Below are 7529 nucleotides of genomic sequence, written 5' to 3'. Positions count from 1 at the left end.
TTGTCTTCTAGTGCTGATTGGCTGCTACTCGTGATGAGTAACCAATCAGATAGCGCCGTGGATGGGGCCTTGCTCAAGACGGGTAACCACAACTAGCGAGAAGCAGAGTAGTAAATTTTTAAATTAACATATTTTACTCATAATTGTTAAAAAATGAAAAAAAACAAAACAAAACAAAACAGAAATGTGTTACATTAGATAGACATAATTACTACAGCAATCATATCGTTAGTCAGCTCCTCACTACTTTTGCTGATGAGTAATCAGTTAAATATTCTTTTAAATCACACTTTTTTTACTGAATAATATGTCAAGAGTTTTTACAAAACCTCGCACAACACTAGTCAACAATTTGGATGTCAGCCAGAAAATTGAAAAGTAATTTCTGCGTCTTATTGTATCTCATTCAGTCTAAATTGTCCTGATGTGATGAAACCTGCTCATTCAGCCGTCGCTGCAGATAAAAGTGAACGTCATTTCATCCGAGATTGTTCACCGATGATAGAACAGGAAAATGTTTTCTTTCTTTCTATGATTTGACTGCTCACATAAACTCCTGTGCAGAAACACATCCCATCAAAAAGACTATTCGAGCCCATGCAGTGAGCATGCAACCCCTGACTCTCGCAGCACTATTCGCAGCATGAACACGGCCTCGGTTTCACTCACGGAGAGAGAAAAGGTGATGTGTGGGCCTAGGATCGCCGCACTTAATCTGGTTCATGTTCAAAAAGAAAATACATTAAATTCTGGACACCCACTGAGGTCATGAGTCCATGCACTGGCGGGTCAGAGCTGTTTTGGTGGCACGAGGAAGACTTACGCAACATAAGGCAGTTGGTTTTAATGTTATGGCTTATCTGTATGCAAGCACATTGAGTGCAAAGACGCAACTATGCATTTGCAGAAATTAAGAGTTTTTTGGGTTTTTTCCCCACAGTGGATACATAAAAAAATCTTGGTTTTACCTCTGCATGAAAACTTGTCCAATGAACTAGTTATTTATAATAGTAAGAGTGCCATACACTCAAGCTGAAGTGCTTGTTGGATGGTTGATCGGCATGTGAAACCCCCTCCTCCCACACTTCTCCAGTGTCTAAATTTGCGTCCAATTATTTCTGTAAAAGACAATCCAGAATTCAAACCTACTTCATACAGTGTCTGGATAAGCTTCTGCATTCTTTACGCAACTACACTGCGGAAAAAAATAAAGGGAACACTAAAATAACACATCCTAGACCTCAATGAATGAGACATTCCAGTTGAAAATCTTTGTTCATTACATAGTGGGATGCGTTGAGAACAAAATAACATAGAAATGATCAATGCAAATCAAAATTATTATCCCATGGAGGTTTGGAAAATAAAAGTGGAAAATCACATTACAGGCTGATCCAACTTCAGTGGAAATTACTCAAGACAAGTCAAAATGAGGCTCAGTTGTGTGTGTGGCCTCCACATGCTTGTATGACCTCCCCACAATACCTGAGCATGATCCTGATGAGGCGGCGGATGTTCTCCTGTGGGATCTCCTCCCAGACCTGGATTAAAGCATCAGCCAACTCCTGCACAGTCTGTGGTGCAACGTGGCGTTGGTGAATGGAGACATGATGTCCCAGATGTGCTCAGTTGGATTCAGGTCTAGGGAGCAGGCAGGTCAGTCCATAGCATCTTCAGCCACATGAGGCCGAGCATTGTTATGCATCAGAAGGAACCCAGGGCCCACTGCACCAGCATATGGTCTCACAATGGGTCTGAGGATCTCATTCTGGTACCTAATGGCCAGAACATCAGCCAGAAAAGATGAGAACAGAGAAATGATCTGTGGTCACCACCTGCAGAACTCCTCCTTTATAGAGGTTGTCTTGCTAATTTTCTCTCATTTCCACCTGTTGTCTGTTCCGTTTGCACAGCAGCAGGTGGAACTGATTCACCATCAGTGTTGCTTCCTAACTGGACAGGTTGATTTCACAGAAGTGTGACTGACTTGGAGTTACATTGTGTTGTTTAGATGTTCCCTTTATTTTTTGAGCAGTATATTTCTGGTTTTCAGTGTGAATGTTTCCTAGGAGATACTCCTAAAGTGTGTACTGCTAAATAATAATCCTGTTTCCACTGGTCTGTGACATCTACCAACACTTTAGCCTTCCAGCGTGATCAGACCACACTGTTCTTTTCAAGTAGACAAATAAAAAAGAAAAACTTGCTAAAATCTAATTTCTCAAAAAAGTGAGTTAAACTCTGAGCAGTTTCTGGGCTTGGGGTTTGCTCCCATCACACAATGGGCTTATTTTTTAAATGAAGCAGTACAAACATAACTAGAAGTAGAGAGAACTCAGAGATGTATTCTGTTAAGTATGGCACAGTTATATTGTCATAAGTCATAAAATAAAAAAAAAAAGCTGTGGATTTTCTTTGATTGCTTATTTTACAAAAATTTAAAAAAAACTGAAATCAACACATTCAACATTTTTCCAAGTGGGAAAAGGGGTAAAAGAGAAAGAAGTAGGGAATTTATAGATCTGCACATTCTAGAGGAAGCAATGAAGTAGAGTTATACAATATAAGAGTCTTAAAATCCGGTTGTGTCACATCAGGTGCAAACTCAGACATTCTTCTCCTTCATTTCAAATATGCAGACTTTCGTTGCAAATACACGGCATACAAGTAATCTGGCATGTTAAAATCACACCTCTACATGATACCAGCCTTGGATTGTCTATTCTTCACCGAGAACTGGAGGTACAATCTTGACCATCAGCTTTAGCTTAGATTTGGTTGTTTTTCCCGATGTAACCAGAAGTAACATAGCTGGTTTAAGGAACAATAACATGCCTTTTAAACCTGCCAATGAGTTTTAGGGCTCAGCAGATTACTTTACCTCCCTTAATGAGTCTGCCAGCAGTTTATAAGGTTTCAAACTGGATCTAAAAACAGCTCACATTAGCAGACAATCTGACCTGAACAAGTGTTCAGATCAAGATCTCAGACCAGATTTCTTCTGACGGTGAAATGTAAGAAGCGCCTCTGAGTCCAACTCTCTCTCCTCCACGGATTCTCCTGATACTGAACCACCAATCGGCTCTCCAACTTGATACCACCTGGTCACCTACACCATTACTGTGGAGGTCAGATCTCATCTCCACAGCTTCAGTGACATCATTAGACATAATGCTCTTTCACACATCACCCATTGATTTACTGCTTCTCCTCCAGATGATTAAGAGCAGCTCGAGAACATAGAAACCTCCTCTGGTTGCATGAGACTATTTTCAATCAAGTTCGGACACGTGTGAGAGACAGAATTGGTTCTTCTCGTTGCTGCTGCTGCTGCTGCTGTTGCTGTTTGTTAAAATAGAATCAGTTTGCCTGATGGGATTTTCACTCATGTGCAATTCCTAAAAGCAACCTAGACGGAGGCCAATGCAAATTAATGTGTCAGGCGGGCTGAAGAGGGGCGTTTTAATGTGCGTCTCTGTATTCTGCAGAGGTAGCTGACGAGCAAAACCAGATCACCAGCATGTGTAGAAATCTGTGCCAGGTGTCGTTTTTAATTACAACATGACAACAGCGAGCCATCGGGCTGAAAGGCAACGAGATAAATTGCTCTGACGGGTGATTTTTCTCGTCGCTGGACACGCAGGAGAAAGGGAGCATCTGTTCACATACATGGGCTGCCATAAATGAGTCTATTTTTGTCTATTTCTACACGTGCAGGTTGGAGAAAGTAGGGCATCACAATAATTACAAAGCGCGTGCACACACTACGATTAATGTTGGAGTCGTTAATATCACAAAGGAAATCACGCAGCCACTTGTTCTCATCTAATAAAGTAACTGAAGGAGGATGATTATCTCTGGATTTCAGTTTTTCTGTCTCTGCGCCCCAACCTCTTCAAAGAGGACTCTGAAATGTTTGTGACAGTTAAATTGATCAGCGGTGAAGTCACAGCAGGAGACCCTCTTAGCGGAGAAGGAGAAGCAGACGTCGGAGGTGCACTTAAAGAAAAAGGACAGGAATTACTGAAATAGATCACAAACACTCAAACTAAACAAAAGCTCTGACCTTCGGTGCGCCTCTCAGACGACGGGGGAACCACGGTTAGAATCAATAAGGAGCATGAGACAAATGATCTGCCAGAGCTACAGTTTCAGAGGGACACTTAGATTTTACATTTTCCCGTCACAGTGACAGCAGGAGCATTTAGGAGAGCCGCTGCCAATTTTTTGCCGCCATTGTAAATTACATAGCGTTTCCATGCAGCTTAGATTGCAGTTAACAGCGGCTATCATCCCTAATGTGCTCATCAAAGACAAAAACAAATCTGAGCATGACAAGAGCTGCGAAGAACTGATGCAAAATTTTCTGCACAATCGGGAATCTGTCAGAGATATTAACTGATTCGGAGCAGTTCAGAGATGCCTCAGCTAATTTAATTCAGGACTCATCACACGTATCTCCTGAGCTGCTGGAGAATGGTCTGACTGCACCTCATCATTATTCTGCTGTTGGAGATTTTGAGAATGGCAATGATAGTGGAAGTCAATGGCAGATGTTTATGTGAAGTCTAATCCTGGGAGTCAGACTAATTCAGGACAAATGATTAGTTACTAAAGCTAAACATGGCTCTATCAATGCGTTTTTAAGAGGTAGTGGACACACAGTTATGTTGGTTTTTTGTTGTTGTTGTTGTTGTTGTTTGGAATTGTGAACATGTACTATGTGATTTACTTTGGGGGATCTTTTTGTTGTTTTTTGTGTGTTTGTTAAATATCTTCAGAAAAGTGACCAGTTTGATGACCAACATGGATAAGAGGCCTGAAGCCAGTCAGTAAATCCAGCAGGTTTTTGGGGTTCAGAGGGTTAAAATGAAAAAGAAAAGCTTTAATTCGTAGAGTTCCACAACAGTTGACACCAGCTGCTGAGGATGATCATGTAATCGACTCAAAAGCTCCCACAGAAAGAACACTGTGGTGAGATTGTTATGATCAAGTGAATCAAGTCTCGCGGTTTAATTATTTTAGTTAATTTCTTGGAGAATTAATTGTGTGTCAGAATTTTCTGGTCGTTGATAGCTGTGGCAAATTCCTTCAAGGGACTTTAATATAATTCATCATATTTGACAAGACTGAGAAGACCTAATGAATCTGTCAAGACATGAGATAAGACTGTATTTTAATCATATTTCTGACATTAAAATAGGATCATGGATTCATTTATTCAACTTTTTTTTTATTTTAAGCTCTATTTAAGAAACTAGTCAAACGTCTATTAAAGATCCTATAGCTTTCCAAAGATATCAACTATGTGCTCTAGAACAGTTCAGCCACGTGTATAAAACAGTGATTAAACATGTGTCCTGCCAAAATTAAGGAGTTAAAAACAAAATGAGACTCTAACATAAGCAACATAAGTAAAGGCTGAATTTATTTCACTTTCAAGAAAAGCATAAAGCTGATTCTTATTCGTTTTAGACTTAAAACTAAATAATTAATGGACTAACAGTGTTCTGCATTATGCACAGTACATATACAGTTATTACACTGAAATTAAAATATGTTCATATAAAGCATCAATAGCATCTTTTTACTTAGCATATAGTACACATGGCAGCTTCAAAAGAATGTTCATTATTGTTTAATAATGTAAAAAAATATATTTTTGTCTTTAAACTATGAACATTTTCAGATTAATAAGAGAGAAGCCATGGTCTGAAAGCTTAGCTGTATGTGACAGCTCAGCTTTGCACACACGCTTTGAACAAGATTTACAATAAAACAGATAAATGCTGAGTGCGTGTTGGACCTACTGACAGTGACAAACCCTCATCTTCCTCCTCTGCCAGCCCTGTTTCAGTTTCTCAAGCTAAACGTGTTCAGCAGGGTGTCGGCTCACCGCTGGGCACTGCCACCGCATAAAAACTACGTGTCACTCCTCATCACGTATTAGATCTCTTTCCTCCACTTGCAGTCTCTCTGCCTGTCCACACATTTCTGTTCCTGCTCCCTCCACCGTTCCTTGGCTTTCTGAACGTCCGGTGATGAGCTCTGATGGGACGCACCTGAGCAGGGCAGTGAGTCAGCTACAGGCCGCTGAAACTGATGGTGTTCACTCTGATTACATAACGCCGTGTGATGATGATGACGTCAGGCTTATTGCCAGATGGAGCAGAGACAGATGATGTGCAGTGGCATACTTTTTACATCTTAAATCACCTGCAGCCTCCTCTCTTGGCATCTTCTATCTCGTGTGTTGTCTTGCCAGATCTACACAAGTTTTATATTCTCACCGGCTCTTGGCGACATCTGAACATTTCTAACTAGCCACTGTATGATGCACAGCCTTCATTCAACTCACTTTCTGTCTTTTATCATTTTTGTGAGCAAATTTTTTCTTCATCTAAATCAAGAGCTTTGAACCCCAGGTAACCTCTGGGTGTTTATTGCTCCTGTCATATTTTTTGTTCACCGTGGGCTCATTTTTCACTACAATATAAAATCCTGCACCTCTATGGAAACAGAACAACCATAAAGGAGGAGAAAAAACTCATAAATGTCTTCTGTGCAGTTATACTTCCATAAATCATCAAAAGGAAAAAGTTGGAATTTCTTCGATTATTTTTGATAACATTTTAATTGAAACAGAACCATGAAGTGGAAAAAAGTGACTTCACATATTGTATATATTTATCAATTTACATTGGTAGTTTGTTTCCATACTTGTCTCCTCTCTGCAGTCTGCAGTTCAGCCGAGACGTTCCTGATCCTAATGATTTTTCAGTAGCATTAAGGAGTGCAGACATTTACATTTTTACAGAATCAAGGTACTGTAAATGGTTTGTTTGTGGGGATCTTTTAAATAAAGTGACTTTGATCAAATATCACAATTTCAAGCCTCTGTGTGGTTCATTTTACCAATAGGATAGCACGTCACACATCAAAAAACGTTCAAAATCGAGCCGTTTTTTTCAGTTTTTACCGTTTCTGGCTTTGATAAATGGTGTAAATTTAGAGATTTTTTAAAAGATAATATTCCCTTCAGACCCAACAGTGAGTTCAGAAGGTTAAAGATAGATGGTGCCACAATAAATTGTGATTGTAGCTTCACTTTTTGCATGTTTAATATCAACAGTTGTTTAAAAAGATCAGTTTGTGCACAGCAAAAATTGCTCCTGATATTTCTGCCTCACAAGCCTTTGCAACACTGTTTACCAAATTAGAAGACTTGGTAATGGAATGCCTTAGTCTGACTTAATATCATCACACAACACCCTCACTTCACATCCAGTTCAAAGAGGGATCTGCGAGAAACATCAGTTACACATGAGGGAGCATAAATACGATATGGAAAATAGCTCTGCAACACACTATAGAAGCAAGATAAGCAGATGCAAAAAGAGCCTCTATGGCAACACTGAGAAATAATTTGATAAAGTCATACATTTCAATATATCAGGTCCGGACTCACCCTTAAATGGTTTGTGATTCATTGTGACTCAAACCCATAGTTTAGCGACTCAGGTCATTGT

Source organism: Stegastes partitus, unplaced genomic scaffold (genome assembly GCF_000690725.1).
Source record: "Stegastes partitus isolate 25-593 unplaced genomic scaffold, Stegastes_partitus-1.0.2 Scaffold695, whole genome shotgun sequence".
Classification (NCBI taxonomy): domain Eukaryota; kingdom Metazoa; phylum Chordata; class Actinopteri; family Pomacentridae; genus Stegastes; species Stegastes partitus.
Note: the sequence above shows the minus strand (reverse complement) of the source record.